The sequence below is a fragment of the Phyllobates terribilis genome, unplaced genomic scaffold (genome assembly GCF_046119375.1).
Source record: "Phyllobates terribilis strain yellow unplaced genomic scaffold, ASM4611937v1 Scaffold_5__5_contigs__length_657084704, whole genome shotgun sequence".
Lineage (NCBI taxonomy): Eukaryota > Metazoa > Chordata > Amphibia > Anura > Dendrobatidae > Phyllobates > Phyllobates terribilis.
Window position 1 is genome coordinate 459333209 of NW_027362765.1, and position 20823 is coordinate 459354031.

The 20823-nt window shown below is 42.9% G+C and overlaps 1 long non-coding RNA gene across 1 annotated transcript in view; it reads left to right on the forward strand.

The window, feature by feature from the left end:
* The window catches only part of LOC141273484 (uncharacterized), a 34459-nt gene extending 29141 nt beyond the window's left edge, over positions 1-5318 (forward strand). The window contains exons 4-5 of the long non-coding RNA XR_012322099.1: positions 2302-2466; positions 4542-5318. This is a non-coding gene — a long non-coding RNA (uncharacterized lncRNA). The remainder of the gene's footprint in view (positions 1-2301; positions 2467-4541) is intronic.
* Positions 5319-20823: the final 15505 nt, after the last annotated feature.

The window sequence follows — 20823 nt, forward strand, 5'->3', positions numbered from 1 at the left end:
ATATAATTTTATACAGACTCTATGACCAAATCTGGGGACGTCTCCACTTTCCAGCCTGGTGGGGGTCCGACGACCAGTACTACAGATCCTGAGAGTGAAGGGTCCGCAGTGCTGATTAGTGCCGCATCCCCTCTGTTATTCCATGTACCGCTGTGCTCTCAGCCATGTCTGTATTAGGCCACGTTCACACATTAAGTATTTGGTCAGTAATTTACACCAGTATTTATAAGCCAAGACTAGTAGTGGGTGAAAAATACAGAAGTGGTGATGTGTTTCTATTATACTTTTCCTCTGATTGTTCCTCTCCTGGTTTTGGCTTACAAATACTGATGTAAAATACTGACCAAATACTGAACGTGTGAACGTGGCCTTAGATGCAGCGCTGCCCCATCACCTCCATAGAGCTGTGCTGTGGCTCCTGCATAGTAGGTGGATTTTCATTGAATCTTGCTGGTAACTATTGTGTCACCCGGTCACATTCTCATAGTTTCCATGTAACTTGGTGTAAAGTGTAACTAAGCCCCGCACTAAGTTACAGTCCATAGTGGGAGGGTAGAGGAAAACTGTAAGAATATTTATCATTATATTATCTAGAACGTTGGCTTTTATTAGCTCAGTAAATCTCAGCACTTACAGAGTCAGATTCATTTTGTCCAGGGCCATGTTCTCCTTTAGAATTTTCCTTTCTAGGAGCTTTATGTTCCTCTTCCTATTGTACATGGAAAATATATCTCATATTAAAGTTTAAAAATGCCATTAATTATTATGATGTACAACATTAGTGACCATGACACATCTGGCTTCTTTCTTCCCCTTCTCCCTCTATTCTAGGTACTTTCATTGATGACATTTTACATTGACTACATTCCACAATTAAGTATCTGTCAGGAGGCTTTTGCTATTTAATCTGAGAGCCGCGTGATGTAGGGACAGAGACCTTGATTCCAGCAAGATGTCACTTACTGGGCTACTTGCTGTAGGCTCAATAAAATCACTGACTTATTGGCAGGAGATGATCACTAGAGGACTAGTTGTCTCTTGCCATGTCATCTGCCTGCTCTGTATAACCTCGTCCCCATCACTGATTAACAACTTTCTGTCAATGTACAATTTCCCCAGAAAGCTGCCAATCAGTGGTGTGAGCGGTCAGGGCTGGATTTAGCGCTCATGCTGCCCTAGGCGCTGTGATTTGTAATGCATCCTACTGATAAGTCAGCCTAAAGCCTCTTTCAGTTCTTTTTGCATACTAGAAAAACATTTTTATCAGTGCGGCGGATCCGATTTCAATCTAGTTTTTACCATCAGTGCAGCATCAGTTTTTTTCTTGTAAGCAATGCGATTTTTGTTGTTGTTTTTTTTTCTCCTTTTTAAAATATTTTATTTCATTTTCTTTTAATTTCATTTAGTTCCATTGTGGGACTTGTTTTTTTTTTTTACTTTAATCACTGGTCTCAGGCATTGCATTACCCGTGTAGTGTAGTGCATAAGACCTGTCAGTGACTCACTGACTGCCAGTTAGACTCTGCTTATAGTGGGATCCAACAGGCCACCATACACTGGGGTCATCAGATGACCTCACGGTTCCAGGGCAACCATTGGCACCAGCGATTACAATTGAGGGGGTTGATGGTGTCAAAGAGGGCCTTTTAACCACATAGATGCTTTCTGTATTTAAGGGGTTAATTGGCCTTGATCGGTTCCAAAACTGGTCAGGTGCGATGTTAAAGGGTGTCAGCTGTCACTTGTGGGAATTTTGCCTGTGGAGGGCGCTAGTCACTTATTCCTGATAGCTGTTGTAACACTATTGTCAGAAATAAGGACCCTTACCGGCTGTTGTTTTAATGCACATTGACAGTAGTTAAGGGGTTAAATGATAATTCCTGTACTGTTTGTATACCATGAATACTACTATGGCATCTTTGTGCTGTGAAATGACACATGACCGGTGTCCAATAAATGGCGGCTATGTGTGTAGACGGATATTGTGAGCAGACGGGCTTCACATGTAACTTCTCTACCTGAATAAAAGAATCAGTCGTCTGAGATAAGGAAACATCGATATCACTGTGTAATCTAGAAGGTTTGCTTATATTACATCGCTACATGATTTCACTTACGTTGTTATGAACTTCTCTTTCATAGCATTACACTGCTTCTGAAGACGTATTTCTATGGGACCGGGCCTATAGAACAAGGAAAACATATCAATGTGAATGTTCAAGAAGGGATAAACTAGGACTTGTTTGTAACACTGGTAATTTATTAAAAATATGTCCCAGCTTATTTCTCCCCTCTCCACAGTACAGGGAGTAAGCTGCTGATTGCTGGGATCGTCCGCCGGACCCTCCAGCTCTGAGATGCCCTTGTAGGATGGAGCCGCGGTGACGCCTGCGCACCCCACCACTATACACTGAGAAGAAGACTCTTACCTGTGATGTCCTCCAGCAGCTGAAACACAAACAACAGGTTAGAATTAGATTTACTGAACTATTTAATAAGTTGCAGTGGACGACTTATTATTCTCCTTCACACAAAACCAAACCAAATAGTTTTCATTATTGTGCTGCATCTGATTTTCTTTTTTTTTGGGTCTATGTCCATTTTTACCATCAGTATGACATCCATTTTTCTTATATGCAAAAAAAAAAAAAGGTAAAAAAGCTGATGGAAGTTTTTCTTAGTAGTCAGTCAATGGGAGAGTTTGGTCCAGAATTCACCCCAGAGCTGACATGTTACTAGCTCCATAGAATACAAGGGCCAGTGACAAATACAGACCATACACCTGGTACAGACACAACCATGTGAATGAGCCCTTCCTTTATCGGATCTGATCTGACATTCAGGTTTCGGCTGTACTGTAACTGCTACAGTGCGGGGGTGTTACATCCATAGCGGCAGACCACACGGCTGTGAGTCCTGGGGAGCACTGGTTCTGATTCCCCATCACCCAACCACAATATTACTGCTCCTGTTCCACCATTCAGCCTGCCCCTGTGTGTCTGAGACTCAGCTCAGCCGGCGTGATTACATCACTAGATGGCGCCTGCTGTGCAAAGCCTCAGTCCCCGCACTGCACAGAGCGGAGCAGGGCGCTGGGGAACACAGTGAGGTATAAATGCTATAATTGTGTGTGAGAATGTCAGTACTTACATGCAATGTTGCTGACTGCAGGCTGTAATAGTAAAAGAGAAATGTATAAAGTCCATGAAATATTTCAGCCTCTTACATTGTACGTCACATACTGATAGGCTTCTATTACACTGGATAATCAATGGGATTTTAAGTTCTCACACAAGCGCAGTCTATGAGCAGAGAGCCAGTCCGTGCCCCATGCAGCATTCATATAGTCCATAAACCGCCGCCTGGTAAGTGACCCCGGCATCTGCTGACAACTCAGAGACATCTGACTTTATTGTCCACTTATTCAAGCATAAAATATGGTGAATATATCTACAAATGAGCTGCGTGTTATCAATCTCTGAAGCTGAGTCCATTTTTTTCCACATTTATTTGCGTTAAAAGATGGGGGCAAACTGGCAGAGCTGCATTGCTAAATCTACATAGTTTAACCCTTTAATGTCCCATGATGAATATATTCCTCATGGAGCGTGTCAGGGACTTTGGAGCGGTCTCAGGAGCAGAGCCCGCTCCACACTGGGCAGATGTTGCTATATTATAGAGATGGCATCATCCTCTATCAGCAGCAATTGGTGTGACCGCTGTTAACCTGTTTAATGCCGCTCTCAGTGGCTGACAGCGGCATTTAATCATGACGATCACAGGGAGTCGATGGGTTGTTATGACAGTCAGGGGCCGGCTAAATGCCCCCCTCCTCCCCGTGCCTGTGGTTGGGTGTCACAGAAGATGGTGATTTTTACTATATACCGCAATACTGCTGTATGCAGCACAAGCAATCACATGATCGCAGGTTCACATCTTGTAATGGACCTAACAAATTAAGAAAAAAGTAAAGAAAAAAGGTTTGAAAAATGTAAAAAAAACATAAAAATTCAAATCACCCAGTTAAAATTAAAGAAAGGAAAAAAAATACACATTTGGAATCAACGTGTTCAGAAAAGTCTAATCTATGAAAATATAAAAGTAATTGACCCAATCTGTAAAAATTGTAAGGTAGAAAAAAAAATGGCAAAATTGCGGGTTTTTGATTGTTAATACGCAACAAAAAAATGCATTAAGAGGCGATGAAAGCTTTGTAGCTATCCTAAAATAGTCTTCATAAACCATTCGGTCACCATGCAAAAAAACAAGCCTTCACATACAGGTGCTTCTCACAAAATTAGAATATCAGCAAAAATGTAATTTATTTCAGTTCTTCAATACAAAACGTGAAACTCCTATATTATATTGAGTAATTACAAACAGAGTGAGCTATTTTAAGTATTTATTTCTGTTAATGTTGATGGTTATGGCTTACAGCCAATGAAAACACAAAAGTCATTATCTCAGTAAATTAGAATACTTAACAAAAAACACCTGCAAAGGCTTCCTAAGCATTTAAAAGGTCCCTTGGTCTGTTTCAGTAGGCTCCACAATCATGGGGAAGACTGCTGACGTGACAGATGTCCAGAAGGCAGTCACTGACACACTCCAAAAGGAGGGTAAGCCACAAAAGGTCATTGCTAAAGAGCCTGGCTGTTCACAGAGTGCTGTATCTAAGCATATTAATGGAAAGTTGAGTGGAAGGAAAAAGTGTGGTAGAAAAAGGTGCACAAGCAACCGGGATAACCGCAGCCTTGAAAGGATTGTTAAGTAAAGGCCATTCAAAAATGTGGGGGAGATTCACAAGGAGTGGACTGCTGCTGGAGTCATTGCTTCAAGAGCCACCAGACACAGAAATACCCAGGACATGGGCTACAAGTGTCGCATTCCTTGTGTCAAGCCACTCATGATCAATAGACAACGCCAGAAACGTCTTACCTGAGCCAACGAGAAAAAGACCTGGACTGTTGCTCAGTGGTAAAAGGTGTTATTTTCAGATGACAGTAAATTTTGCATTTCATTTGGAAATTTTTTGCGCTCTCATACACTTAAATAGGCAAGTCTGACGTAGAAGAAACGAATGCATGCTAAGATGTGTTTCTGCACGCTCCTGTCAACTAATTGAATCGCATTGGTCCTAGCGCCGTCCCTGTGATGTCAGTTATTTCATGGACAGCACTCAGTTAAGGGGTTAAATGATAATTCCTGTACTGTTTGTATACCATGTAAACTACTATGGCATCTTTGTGCTGTGAAATGACACATGACCGGTGCCCAATAAATGGCGGCTATGTGTGTAGACGGATATTGTGTGCAGACGGGCTTCACATGTGAGAACCATGTGTAGCTCCATCGATCAAAAAATAAAAATGTTACTGGTATTCGAAATTGGTGACTCAAGCTCTTTCTTTTTTTTTTTTTTAATGAAATTCTGATTTTTTTTTTAACAAATAAAGAAAAAAATACAAGTTTGGTATCGTCTTAATCGTAACTGCCTGATTAGTCCTGGCATTTGGCCGTGTATAAAGAACAGACATCAGACAATAGAAATTCATTTTTATATATACATATAGAGATAGCATTGCAATCACTATTCTGAATTACATGACTTTTCTTATTTCAGACTTACACAAATCATTCTCCAAATTGCGCTCATCGTTTTCTAAAATAAATATTCACATAAACCTGAAATTGGATAAAAAGAGAGAGGTTTCCTTATACATAGCCTAATGTTAAATACCAATTACATCAATAGTACATATTGTCATAACTAGGTAATTAACAAATATCAGGTTTTCTAATTAAAAATGTATGGGATATAAGAATTGGGAAGTAGAGGAGGTTTGTTATAAGAAATCAGAAACTTATATCTATGGGAAATAATAAGGACAGAACAGGAGTGTAAGACACAGATACTCACTGTAAACCTCCTGCTATAACCCACAACGGAATTCTGGGTGAGCGGTTGCTTATATAACCTTCATGATGTCATAATGTCCAGGCAGAGGTGACCATGGTGCCGATCCTGTGATGTCACAACATTCTAGAACAAGCCCTGCAGCCAATGAGATCCAATATAACTATATATGATAAAGTCTATGGAGGGTTTATAATTGTATGTAAATAATCTGATACAGTAAATTGTTACAAATGATAGGAAACAACACCCCCCCCCCCCGACATACAGACCCATGAACACATATATGTAGAAGCATCTTATAATCCCATTGTTTTCTTATATTGTTATATGCACCATATGGACATAAGTATAGGGATACAGAATTTTATGACATTCTAAATCTATAGACAATAATTTGGAGTTGGTCTCTTTCTACAAGATTTTGGAGGTTTGTGTAGGAATTTTTGCCCCTTCATTCAGAAGAGCATGTGTGAAGTCAGATACTGATGCTGGATGGGTTTTCCATCTCCATTCTAGTACATCCCGATGGGCTTGAAGTCCGGGCTCTGTGCGGCTAGTCAGGTTCTCCCCAACCTTGCCTTTATGGACCTTGCTTTGTGCACTGGAGCATAGTCCTGCTGGGACAGAAAAGGGCCTTCTCCAAACTGTTCCCACAATGCTGGAAGCAAACATTTGTCCATAATATCTTCTATGCTGAAGAATTAAGATTTCCCTTCACTGGAACTAAGATGCCAAAGCCGACCCCTGAAAAACAACCCAATAGCATCATCCTCCTCCCCCAAACTTTACCGCTGGCACCATGGGCGTACCCAGGATCAAAACTAGGGGGGGGGCAAGCCATGGTCACAGATACCGAAAAGAAATATATATATAGTACAATGCAAAGATTTCAATTCTTACATTACATGAGTGATATCTATTGTAAATTCCACAATAGCTCAGAAATTGGCGAATCGCTCCACACAGTATACTGGCCCCCATATAGCGCTCCATACAGGAAACTGGCCCCCATAAAATGCCCCATACAGGAGACTGGTCCCCATATAACGCTCCATACAGGATACTGGCCCCCATATAATGCTCCATACAGAATACTGGGCCCCATATAATGCTCCATACAGAATACTGGCTCCCATATAACGCTACATACAGGATACTGGCCCCCATATAATGCTCCGTACAGAATACTGGCCCCCATATAACGCTCCATGCAGGATACTGGCCCCAATATAACGCTCCATGCTGGATACTGGCCCCCATATAACGCTCCATACAGAATACTGGCTCCCATATAACGCTCCATGCAGGCTGTCCCCCCCCACATAATGCCCCACGCAGGTTGTTCCCCCCACATAATGCCCCATGCAGGCTGTCCCCCCCCCATATAATGCCCCATGTAGGATGTCACCCCCCCTTATAATGCCCCATGCAGGATGTCACACACCCCCCTCCCTTATAATGCCCCATGCAGGATGTCACACCTCCCCTCCCTTATAATGCCCATGCAGGATGTCACCCCCCCTCCCTTACAATGCCCCATGCAGGATGTCACACCCCCCCCTCCCTTATAATGCCCCATGCAGGATGTCACACCCCCCCTCCCTTATATTGCCCCATGCAGGATGTCACCCCCCTTATAATGCCCCATGCAGGATGTCACACACACCCCCTCCCTTATAATGCCTCATGCAGGATGTCACCCCCCCTTATAATGCCCCATGCAGGATGTCACCCCCCTTATAATGCCCCATGCAGGATGTCACATCCCCCCCTCCCTTATAATGCCCCATGCAGGATGTCACCCCCCCCTTATAATGCCCCATGCAGGATGTCACCCCCCTTATAATGCCCCATGCAGGATGTCACCCCCCCTTATGATGCCCCATGCAGGATGTCACCCCTCCTCCCCTTATAATGCTCCATGCAGGATGCCACCCCCCCCCTTATAATGCCCCATGCAGGATGTCACCCCCCTCCCTTATAATGCCTCATGCAGGATGTCACCCCCCCTTATAATGCCCCATGCAGGATGTCACCCCCCTCCCCTTATAATGCCCCATGCAGGACAGGATGTCACCCCCCCTCCCCTTATAATGCCCCATGCAGGATGTCACCCCCCCGTTATAATGCCCCATGCAGGATGTCACCCCCCCGTTATAATGCCCCATTCAGGATGTCACCCCCCACCCCTTATAATGCCCCATGCAGGATGTCACCCCTCCTTATAATGCCCCATGCAGGATGTCACCCCCCCTTATAATGCCCCATGCAGGATGTCACACACCCCCACCTCACCCCCCTCCCTTATACTGCCACAGGCCTCCATGCAATAAAAAAAAATATCAAATACTCACCTCACGTCTCACCTGCTGCCGCTGCTCCGGACTCCTCAGTGTTGCCGGCCTCATCCCACTCTGCGCTGCGACTGCTCAGGAGAGAGCGCGGTGTAAAGACGTCACAGTGCAGCAGCCGTGGAGGATGCAGGAGCTGCTGCGAAGGCACGGGGAGGGGTAAGTATTCTGCCGAGTGCCTGGGCCCTGAGCAAGCGGGGGGGAGCAGGCGCTGACGGTGAGGGGCCCCCCCGCCTGCTCAGGGCCCTGACATTTGCCCGGGTGCGCCGGGTGCTGACGCTGGCCCTGGTGTGCGTCGTGCGGCCCTGCTTCTAGGGGGGGGCAGTTGCCCCCCCGCTCCATGGTGGGTACGCCCATGGTTGGCACAATGCAGTCAGGCAGGTCACATTCTCCCGGCATTCACCAAACTTAGAGTCGTCCTTCAGATGACAGATGGAGAAGTGCGATCCGTGACTGCACAGGACACGTTTCTACTGCTCTGCAGTATGACAGATATGAAAGTGATAATGCTGAAAAGACATTTTGAGAAACATGGAGAATAATCTGGGTATTCAAGCTGATACGGAAGTTCATGTCTTAGATTGAGTTCTTTGTCAATCACCTGAATTTATTACTCAGTACATGGACCATGTCACACCTCCACCAGACTGACTCCAGATCACTACACTCCTAAGCCATCACTCCCATCACCTCTCCATTTGTTATAAAAACCTTAAAGAAGTTGTCCACTACTTTTCCATTGATGCCCTATTCTACGGATATCCCCTAATCTGGCAGGTAATGCCATTATATTTTTGATAGGGGTGACATGCAGATATATGTATACATGTGCTGCATTATTGTGTATTAGCATGGTCATGATTTCATGATATGGAGGGGAAAAACGCATATATGTATATAATGTTATATTGATATTACCATGAATTATGTCTCCTCGGCTGTGTGTCCTTTATTCACATAGCCATTTGCACTGTGCATGTTTTCTTCCATTGCCTGTTATCATTATTTTTTTTAATAAATGAAGATTTATTTCATTAATATGTATTTTGGCCTGTGTACATAAACACAATCATACATGTGCACACACACACGTCACTCACCATCCCTCTGCTCGGCTGCCGTCGTCCAGCTCCTCTCCGGTGCAGCAGTGCAGGGTGCACTGCCTGACGTCACGTTAGAAGACACGGCCACGCACAGGGCCGGGCCAGCACACAAGAAAGTTTACAGGTGCAGTGCTGGCCCGGCCAAAAGAAGAAGCAGGGGTCCTGTGCAGCTGCTGGGGTAGCGGCCCGTCTCCCCCCCCCCTCGCTGTCCAACCCGCCCCTGACTGCTGGGATAGCATCAGCGGCGCACACATTATAATGAGGGCAATCTGGACAAGGGCCCCCCTGGAGCTTCTAGCCCCGAGCCGTAGCCCAGATTGCCCTCATTATAATCCGCCTATGGCAAGGAGGCATGGTCTATCTTCACTACCACTCTCTGCTCAGTAGACCACGTCCCTTTGGGATTACAGCCTGTAACACAGCACAATGATGCACTGGACGAGTCCCTTGTGGAGCAATGTGTTGATGTAATTGTACCAGGACTCTGACTCTGGTGCAATGACATCACTGCGTTGGTCCGGCTGCACCTTATCGCTGTCTGTAGGTGGATCTGAGTTTAAGTGAGTACATGATGTTTTTATTTTAACATTACTTGTGGAGAGACTATGGGGGCTTATCCTTTATTGTGGGGACAAATGTGGGGGGGCCATTATACAGTGTGGAGCACTGTGGTGGCTTGATACAGTGAGGCATTATTATACTGTGTATAGGAAGCTGTGGATGGCAGCATACAATGTATAGGGAAGCTATGGACCCATCATTCTGTGTATAGGAGAATTATAGGCCCATCATTCTGTATATAGTAGAGCTGTAAGCCAATCATACTGTGTATAAGGGAGCTGTGAGACCATCATAATTTGCATAGGGAAGCAGTGAGGGCATCACACTGTGTTTAGGGAAACTGTACATGGGGAAACTAAGGGGACATTATTACTGTAAATGGACCGACTCAAGGGATATTACTGTACATGAGGTAGACTCAGGTGACATTGTTACAGAACATTGGGGCTCAGGTGACATTATTACTGTACATGAGGGGCTCAGGGGCATTATTACTGTAAATGGAGGGGCTCAAGGGACATTATTACTGTAAGTGGGGGGACTCTGTACATTATTAAATGTTAAGTGGGCACTTAAGAAACATTATTGTAGCTGGCGCACTCTGGGTATTGTGACAGGCAAAGGTGCACACTGGGTGTGGAGATGCGGGCAGATCCAGTAGCCTCAATTCCCTTAGCAAAGCAGCCCAGTACTTGGACCATTTGACCTCCCAAAGTTACACTTCAGTACGGCTGGCTGCTCTTTACCCTCATAACTTTGGCACAGATAAACTTAGGCTTAGTTGATCTCCAAGGAAGATCGTGACTCCACATCAATTTTTGGGGTTCCCTGCCTGGTTCATTGCATAAAAGATAAAATATGTGTGTTCTGTTACAATTCAGAAGTCTGTAATCTCATACTGCAGGCTTTTCTTCTAAGACTGGACAACCCATTTAATTATAGATAGGGAATAGTGGAATTTATTTTTCTAGCAGCCAAGTAAATATTATATTAACCCCTTCACGACATGCACAGTACATGTACGGCGCATGGTGTGTCTCCTCCTTTGATGCGGTCTTCGGCGCTGAGCCCGCACCTTTCCAGGGACAGGATAGCTAATCTTATCAGCTGTCATGTGCCCCTAACAGCCACAGGTGCAATCGCCATTCACCCGCGGCTGTTAACTAGTTAAATGCCGCTATCAATCTCTGACAGCGGCATTTAACATCGCCGCGCCGGAAGCGCGTCAATGACTCCGCCCATCAATGCCCATGTCACATGACCGCGGGTCGCCAATGGGTTGGCATGACAACCCGGGGTCTGCAGGAGACCCCTGTGGTTGTCATAGCTGATCTGTTGTGAGCGCTGCCCCGTGGGCGGTTTTCATAGCAGATGAGCACTTCTGTTACATATAGCAGGGCTGAAGCCCTGCTGTGTGTAACACAGGCAATTGCATGATCGGAACTTCTAGTCTCCTAGTGCCAGAATTACGGCTTTTTGGTCGCCAAAACATTGCAATAAAATGCAAGAACAGGCGATGAAAAAATCGTATCCACTCCAACATGGTATGATGCCCTTCTTAATTTTTACAGGATGTTTATAAGCCCTACCTGTACAATTCTTACATATATACACTGCTCAAAAAAATAAAAGGAACACTCAAATAACACATCCTAGATCTGAATGAATGAAATATTCTCATTGAATACTTTGTTCTGTACAAAGTTGAATGTGCTGACAACAAAATCACACAAAAATCATCAATGGAAATCAGATTTATAAACCAATGGAGGCCTGGATTTGGAGTCACCCCCAAAATTAAAGTGGAAAAACACACTACAGGCTGATCCAACTTTGATGTAATGTCCTTAAAACAAGTCAAAATGAGGCTCAGTATTGTGTGTGACCTCCACGTGCCTGTATGACCTCCCTACAATGCCTGGGCATGCTCCTGATGAGGTTGCGGAGGGTCTCCTGTGGGATCTCCTCCCACACCTGGACTAAAGCATCCGCCAACTCCTGGACAGTCTGTGGTGCAACGTGACGTTGGTGGATGGAGCGAGACACGATGTCCCAGATGTGCTCAATCGTATTCAGGTCTGGGAAACGGACGGGCCAGTACATAGCTTCAATGCCTTCATCTTGCAGGAACTGCTGACACACTCCAGCCACATGAGGTCTGGCATTGTCCTGCATTAGGAGGAACCCAGGGCCAACCGCACCAGAATATGGTCTCACAAAGGGTCTGAGGATCTCATCTCAGAACCTAATGGCAGTCAGGCTACCTCTGGCGAGCACATGGAAGGCTGTGCGGCCCTCCAAAGAAATGCCACCCCACACCATTACTGACCCACTGCCAAACCGATCATGCTGATGGATGTTGCAGGCAGCAGATCGCACTGCACGGCGTCTCCAGACTCTGTCACGTCTGTCACATGTGCTCAGTGTGAACCTGCTTTCATCTGTGAAGAGCACAGGGCGCCAGTGGCGACTTTGCCAATCCTGGTGTTCTGCGGCAAATGCGTTTGTGCAGACACATGTGACGCGCCCCCTGGGCCGTGGGGTACTCGGTGCCGGGCCTGTCGGTGCAGGGGATGTCACAGTGGCAGTGACCCGGTCCGTGACCCAGGGCGGTCAATAAAAGGGGATTATAGTTTTTATAGTTTAATGTTCGTGACGCCACCTGTGGTATGCGGCTAAAGGGAGCCGCCGCTGCAGAGCAGGTCACTGGAGCTGTTGGTAATGCAGCAGAGTTGGTTCAGCTCTCCACAGGTAGAGCTAAGCTCCAGGGCATTGCTGTGGTGATTATAGATGAGGTAGACGTTGTTGTGCAGTGTGGTGCTGCAGGGAATGATGGTGCAGCAATAATTCACAGAGACAGTGGGGTGCAGTCTTCAGGGTTTTACTCATGATTATCACGTTGCTCCTGGTTATAACTGCAGATTATAACCACCCACGTCGTCCTGCGTTCACAATGGCAGCAATCCCTCAGGTAATTCAAGAGCACTTAACGGGACCCCTTTCTGTGTGCCTTTCTCAGTCGTCTTCCTGCGCTGGCTCTCGCCCTCCTGCCCTGCGCCTCGCAATCAGTGTCCCAAGCCGGTAACCTCAGATCTTGGCGGGCAACCTGGAGTTCCCTGGATCCTGTGCGGCTACCTTTTTGGTGATTAATTGCGGCTGTGGCAACTACACTCTGAAAATGTAGAAGCCTCCGGTTTCTAGCTGAATATTGCAATTCTCACTAGTTAGGGGCCGGTCCCCTCTGCTTCTTGATCCCTCCACGTCCTGGTAGATTCGGGCGTACGGGTGGCCTCCAGCACTTCCCGTACCCCTAGGATCCCCTCTTTCCTTCTGGAGCCTTCCTTCCTGCTCCTCTACTCTCTTCAGTCAGTCTTACCTCCTGGGCCTCTCTCACTCAGGCCCGCTCCTGCGGAGCTCCTGCTCCTTTCACTGTCCACACTCTCTGTTCTGAACTGCACTGAACTGAACTCCCAAGATGGCTTCCCTTTTTATAATACTCCTGAAGTTCTCCCCTAAACTACTTCCTCCAGCCACATCCACTACATGGTTCCCCCTCTCTTGGTTCCCTCCACTCCAGCCAGGGGTAGGGCTCAGCAGTGAGCAAGGTGCATCTTGCCCTGCCTGATGGTCTGGAGTGGTGTAGTGCTGGATGCAGGTGTTTGGGTCCTGAGCAGTACTCCATCCTTACCTGAGAGTGGGATACCACACCTCTGCGTGAGATGCAGTACCTCTGTGGCGACTGAACCCACAGGGGCGCCACACATGCACATTTGTGGCCTTCTGTAGGTCATTTTGCAGGGCTCTGGCAGTGCTCCTCCTGTTCCTCTTTGCATAAAGGCGGAGGTAGCGGTCCTGCTGCTTGGTTGTTGCCCTCCTACGGCCCCCTCCATGTCTCATGGTGTACTGGCCTCTCTCCTGGTAGCACCTCCAGCCTCTGGACACTACGCAGACAGACACAGCAAACCTTCTTGCCACAGCTCGTATTGATGTGCCATCTTGGAGGAGATCCCACAGGAGACCATCCGCAACCTCATCAGGAGCGTTGTAAGGAGGTTGTACATGTCGCAGAGTGGATCTTCTTACAGTCACCACTGTACTTACGAGAGCTTCAATCAGCAAGATATCTTGAGTAAACAGTATTTACTTCATACTGGATAAACATGAGATACAATTCAGTGTCACACAGTTTGTGTGCTGCTGACATAACACCAACACAACATAACACAAACAACCAACAATTGAGAGCTTCTCTCCCCACATTACAGCAAGCATATAACTTTACACAATATCGCCATCTGCTGTCTGGTTAGTATAAAGTCCTCCTTTCACTTATAATAAGTCTTAATCTGTTGCATATGCCAACACCCTTTCTCAACAGTAAGGACTTATTCAATCAAACCCAACTTTTTTATTAGTCTCTGGTGTTTATCAGCATTGAACGCCTTCGTGAAGATGTCTGCTGTCATTTCTTCAGTAGGACAATACTCTAACTTCAAGACTCCTTGTTCCTGATGATCTCTCAAGAAATGATATTTCACATCAATATGCTTGGTTCTTGTATTGACTCTTTCCATCTGAGCAAGAACAAGACATCCTTGATTGTCCTCTTTCAGTTTTGTTGGTTCCAACTGTGGTTATCCTAATTCTGTCAACAATTGTCTTAACCTCAGTACTTCTTGACTCGCATGTGCTGCGGCAACATATTCTGCTTCTGTTGAAGACAGTGTCACAATTGACTGTTTCTTACTTGTCCAACTTATTGGTCCACCTGAGAGAAAAAAAATATGTCCACTGGTAGATCTTCTGTCATTTGGATCTCCAGCCCAATCTGCATCAACATATCCTGTTAAAATACAATTATCACTTGTGGGTAATTTCAGCTTAACATTGCTAGTTCCTTTCAAATAATGCATTACTCTCTTCACGGCATTCCAATCAGCTTTAATTGGTTTTGATACCTTTCTACTCAGGATTCCTACTGCTGCTGCGATGTCTTGTCTTGTAACGGTCGCTAGATACAGTAGTTTTCCTATTGCTGTTCTGTATTCTTCATTATTTGGTAGCATATTTTTTTCACTGTTCATCTCTTTGAGATAATTAGTTTCCATTGGAGACTTTACTGTTTTTGCATCCTTTAATCCAAATTTTTCTGTTATGTCTTGAATCATGTGATTTTGATTCAGTAGGAAACTTCCGCCTTCTTCTCTTTCTACCTGTATTCCTAGGTACTGTTTCACATTTCCCAAGTCTTTGATTTCGAAATGTTGCTTCAGGATTTTTAGGATGTTTTCTTTATCCCTTTCTTGTTTAAAACAAATCAAAATGTTGTCTACATATATGAGTACATAAATCCATCTATTAATCAGCCTTATTGTGTACAAGCATGGATCAGCTTTGCTTCTTTGAAATTTTTCATTTGTAAGTACTTCCGTGATTTTGTCATTCCACGCTTTAGCTGCTTGCTTTAAACCATATATGCTTTTCTGTAGTTTGCAAACTTTGTTTGGATTTCTTTCACCTTTGAATCCTGGAGGTTGTTCCATGTAAATGTGTTCTGTTAAATCTCCATTCAAAAAAGCTGTCTTTACATCCAGATGTCTCAGTTCCATCTGTTTCATTGCTGCAACTGTAAGTAAAGTTCTTATTGTAGTGTGTTTGACAACTGGAGCAAATGTCTCATCGTAGTCTTCTCCATATTTTTGAGAATACCCTTTAGCTACGAGTCTTGCTCGGTATCTTTCAGCTGTGCCATCTGTTTGGTATTTTACTTTAAAAATCCATTTACATCCTATGGCTTTTCTTCCTTCTAGCAAATCTGTTAGTGTCCATGTATTTGAATCATGCTTGGATTTAATTTCTGTTTCTGTTGCTTCTATCCATTTATTAGCTTCTTCTTCAGGAAGTTTAGATATGTCTTCCCAAGAGGTAGGCTCATAGATTTTTCTTATGCTTGTCTTGTATGAGACACGTTTTGGTGGTTTTCCTTTGTTCTCTCTCATTGAACGTCTTGGTTCTGTGTCTGTTTGTAGTTGTGATTCTTCACTTTCAGTAATTTGTTCTTCATTAATTTCTACTTCTTTCTCATCAGATATTTCTTCAGTTATGTTACTATTATTTTTCTCATTTTTTGTTTCAACTGAAATCATAATGTCTTCATTTAAATCTTCAATGAATGTCACACTGTTACTCACCGTAACTCTGTTTGTTTTGGGATCTAGGATTCTATATCCTTTGCAATTTTCACTATATCCAATGAATATTCCTTCCATGGATCTGTTTTGAAGTTGGAACGTTTTTCTGTTGGAATGAATATAAAAACTATACATCCAAAGACTTTTAAATGATTGACACTTGGTTTCATACCTTGCCACAGTTCATATGGAGTTTTCGTCAGTTTTCTGGAAAAAAGTCGGTTCTATAGATATGTAGTTGTCATTGCTGCCTCACCCCAATATTTCTCTGGTAGTTTGGAATCCATCAGCATACATCTTATCATTTCTGTTAGAGTTCTGTTTTTCCTTTCTGCTACTCCATTTTGTTCAGGTGTGTATGGAACAGTTTTCTGGTGTTCTATTCCATTTTGTCTTAAGTAGTCTTCTATTCTGTGACCTGTAAATTCACCTCCATTATCACTTCTGATGACAATTGGCTTCCTTTGAAATTTGTTACTTGATCTTGTTACATAGTCTACAAGTTTATCAAAAAACTTCACTTTTGTTCTTAATTAAGTATGTGACTGTGTATCTTGAGTAGTAATCTATAAAAGTCAACATTAATCTATTGTCTCCTGATGTAGTCACTTTCATGGGTCCACATACGTCAGTATGCACCAAATCAAGTGGTCTTTCGCTTTTCATCTAACTTTCTTTTGGAATAGATATCCTTGTGGCTTTGGATTTTATACAACATTCACATCTTACGGTAATTGAGCAATCTGATATCTTTAAATCTTTTGTCAATTCTTTTCTCTGTAGTTCCATTATACTGTCAGGGTGTCTATGTCCTAGACATCTATTCCACATGTGAATACAGTTTTTGTGATCATGTGTGCATACCTTCATTTGTTCCTTTGGTGTGTCAAAATGATATAATTGTTCATCTGCCTTGACTTTGGTTATAACCTTGTTTCCTGCAATAATTGTACACTCATTGTCTTTGAATTTTATTGTAAGTTCTTTTGCTGTTAAACGTTTCACAGATAATAATCCGCCTTCCAATTTTGGAACATACAACACATCCTATACAGGTATCTTTGAATCTTGTCCGAAGTTGTTCGAACAATTTAGTATACCTTGTCCGATACCTTCTGCGGTTATTTTGCTTCCATCTGCAAGATAAATGGCTTCTTTCTTATCTAAATCAAGATCAGTAAAGAAATTCTTGTCACTTGTCATATGACTCATTGCTCCTGAATCAATAAACCAACCAAGTGATGATTTCTTGTCTGTTACTTTAAATGTGCCATTCCAATTATTCTCACATAAATCGGAAATTGTGTTTTTTACTTTCTGTGTATGCTTTTTATGTTGTAATTTTTGTTGTTCTGCTTTCCATATGGTACAGTCATTCTTTAAATGACCTTTTTTCTTACATCTGAAGCATTCTTTTGTCTCTTTATTATAAGGTTTTTTAAATTCTGTAGCTTTAAGAGCGTTTTCACTGTCCTTTTCAGTAGAAGAATCATTTCTTTGTTCTTTTCTTCTCTGATATTCATCTACTAGTCTTGTTTTCACAAAATCTAATGTAATGTCAGTTTCTCGTCTCGTCTCAAGGGCATTTATCAAGGCTGTATACGAATCTGGTAAACTGCACAATAATATAGCTGCTACATCACTTTCTTTAATGTCTTCACCAATAGATCTTAGCTGTGATATCACTTTCATCATTGAGAATATGTGCTTCTGCATGTCGTCATTTGCACTCAATCTCATACTGTAAAGCTTTCTTAATAAAAATAACTTGTGATTCAAGTCTTCAGGTCTTTCATACAGTTTTCTTAATGCTTCCCACATTCCTTTCGCTGTTTCTTCATTTCTTATATGTATTAATTGAGCATCATCCACTAATAAGCTAATGGTGACTCTCGCTTGTCTATTCTTCTTATCCCATGTCTAATTATCTTGATCTGGTCTTTCTGTAACAATTACTTCCCATAAATCATCCTTAGATAACAACATCTCTACTTTGAATTTCCATAACTGATCATTTTCACTATTCAGTTTAGCTACTGTGAATTTCAGTTCTGTGTTAGTCATCATCTTTATATAGTCTTACTTGTTTAGAGAGTTGTACTGAAGATATTCTCCTGTTTTTTTTTTCTTGCTGATAGTTCCTGTATGTCCTGACTGTGTTGAATTCTCTGTAATTATATCCAGCTCCTGGGATCATGAATTCCTTTGTCACTCTGTATCTGGATTTATTTCCTTCTGTTTACAGAGCTTATCTGTGTGCTCCGTTATCTGGGGTTATAAACCGGGATCCTGCTGCCTGGGCTTGTAGTGTCTGGGCCCATAACCTGTCGCAGAGTGCATCTTCTTACAGTCACCACTGTACTTACGAGAGTTTCAATCAGCAATATATCTTGAGTAAACAGTATTTACTTCATACTGGATAAACATGAGATACAATTCAGTGTAACACAGTCCGTGTGCTGCTGACATAACACATTCAGGAAAAAAAAAACAACAGGAAGTAAAAACAACCAACAATTGAGAGCTTCCCTCCCCACATTACAGCAAGCATATAACTTTACACACTATCGCCATCTGCTGTCTGGTTAGTATAAAGTCTTCCTTTCACTTATAACAAGTCCTAATCTGTTGTATATGCCAGCAATACAGGCACATGGAGACCACACACAATACTGAGCCTCATTTTGGACATTACATCAAAGTTGGATCAGCCTGTAGTGTGTTTTTCCACTTTAATTTTGGGGGTGACTCTAAATCCAGGCCTCCATTGGTTAATAAATTTGATTTCCATTGATGATTTTTGTGTGATTTTGTTGTCAGCACATTCAACTTTGTACAGAACAAAGTATTCAATGAGAATATTTCATTTATTCAGATCTAGGATGTGTTATTTGAGTGTTCCTTTTATTTTTTTGAGCAGTGTATGTATACCCCCCAGGGTTAAATGTTATTCAGCGCTTACACTTCGTGCATTGCCTTTACCAGTCTAGGAGTCCCACTCCTTAAAAATAGGAAAAAAATGTTTTATTTCTGAGGCCCTCCTCTTCGTGTCTTCCAAAGTGTTTTGCAGTTCCTCCTTCTAATTTTTGTCAGCCGTTGCCCTTAGTGCATATGCTTTGAGTCTTGGAATCCCACTACCTAACAATTTTAACAGAATGTGTATGAGGCCCTCCTTTATGTCTAATACAGGGTGTATTGGAGTCCCTCTTCTTTCTAATTTTTGGCAGTTTTTGCATTGTCTGCCAAGGTTTTGTGAGTTTCAGAGTCCCTCCTTCAGAAGTTAAACAGGATGTGTCTGACCAGGTCACACACACCACAGGCCCAGATAAGGTAGAATGTTAAAATTATATTTACCGGTGGGTGCAGTTTTATTTCCCCCTTTACTATGTCATCTACTCTAGTCATTGGCAAAGGGAAAATACATTGATAGATGGCCCAGCTATTAAAGGATGGAGGAGGTGTTGTTTGGTTTTCTCTTTTTAATTTTGCCTTATATACAAGTCATTACACAGGAAAGCATGTTTCCTAACATTTTGTCCTGTAAAATCCATTTTTAGCTTCAGTTTTGTTTAGGTTGGGGAGACAAGTATGTGTGTATATATATGTGACCTTGTTATTTTCATGGCTGCGGTGATCAGTGTGACAAGAAGAGTCGTGGCTGGGAGATGTCGACATGAAGGTCTGACCAGATGGAGAAGAAACAGAAAACTGCTCTAATCAGATGAGACATCAGCGGTCACTGGAAGTAAGTATTTATACTGCACTGTATAACTTGGAGTAATATTGTTATTTGTAAAATCCCTTAGGCCACATTTGTGTGAAATGTCCGTGAGCTGACAGATTTTTTTATTGGACGGCACATGGACTCAGGGTTTCATAGATCCATTCACATATCTGTGAAAATCACGGATCTGAGAGATGCTGATCATTTTCTGATCTGATTTTGAAGATCAGAACAGGACTTACTCAGTGGGTCTGTGTGCTGCTCGAGAGAAAAAGAAAATCAAGCAGCACACGGATAAGAAATGTAGCCTTATTATATACAGCGTCATCCCTTAGTGTATAGTGTACTCACTTATGTATAGCACAGTCCTTAAAGGGGCATTCCCATCTCCAAGTTCCTATCACAATATGTAGTAGGTGTAGTAATATTAGCAAATACCTCCTATCAGAAATGTATATTCTCCTAATTATGTCGCTTACCCCGTGTGCAGGCATTGCAGTAGCTTAGGTATTCATGGTTACGGCCACACAGTGTTAGTTAGCTGTTAGTGGTCATAACTATGGATACCTAAGCTACTGCAATGCCTGCACATGAGGTAAGCTAATTAGGAGAACTATACTACATATCTAAGTGGAGGTATTTGCTAATATTATTATACCTACAAAATATTTGGATAGGATCTTGGAGATGGGAATACCCCTTTAATTACATAGTTTCCTACATTACTATACTGTATATAATACCATCCTTAATTACGTAATATCCTCTCTAGGTATGTATGGTGTCGTCCCTTATTACATAGCATCCTCTCTAGGTATGTATGGCACCATCCCTTATTACGTAATATCCTCTCTAGGTATGTATGGTGCCAACCTTTTTTATATAGTTGTCTCATCATTACATAGGATTATGTCTTGTTATATATAGCGCCGTCCCTTACATGGTGTATTCTTGTTATTTTTGTTAATCACGG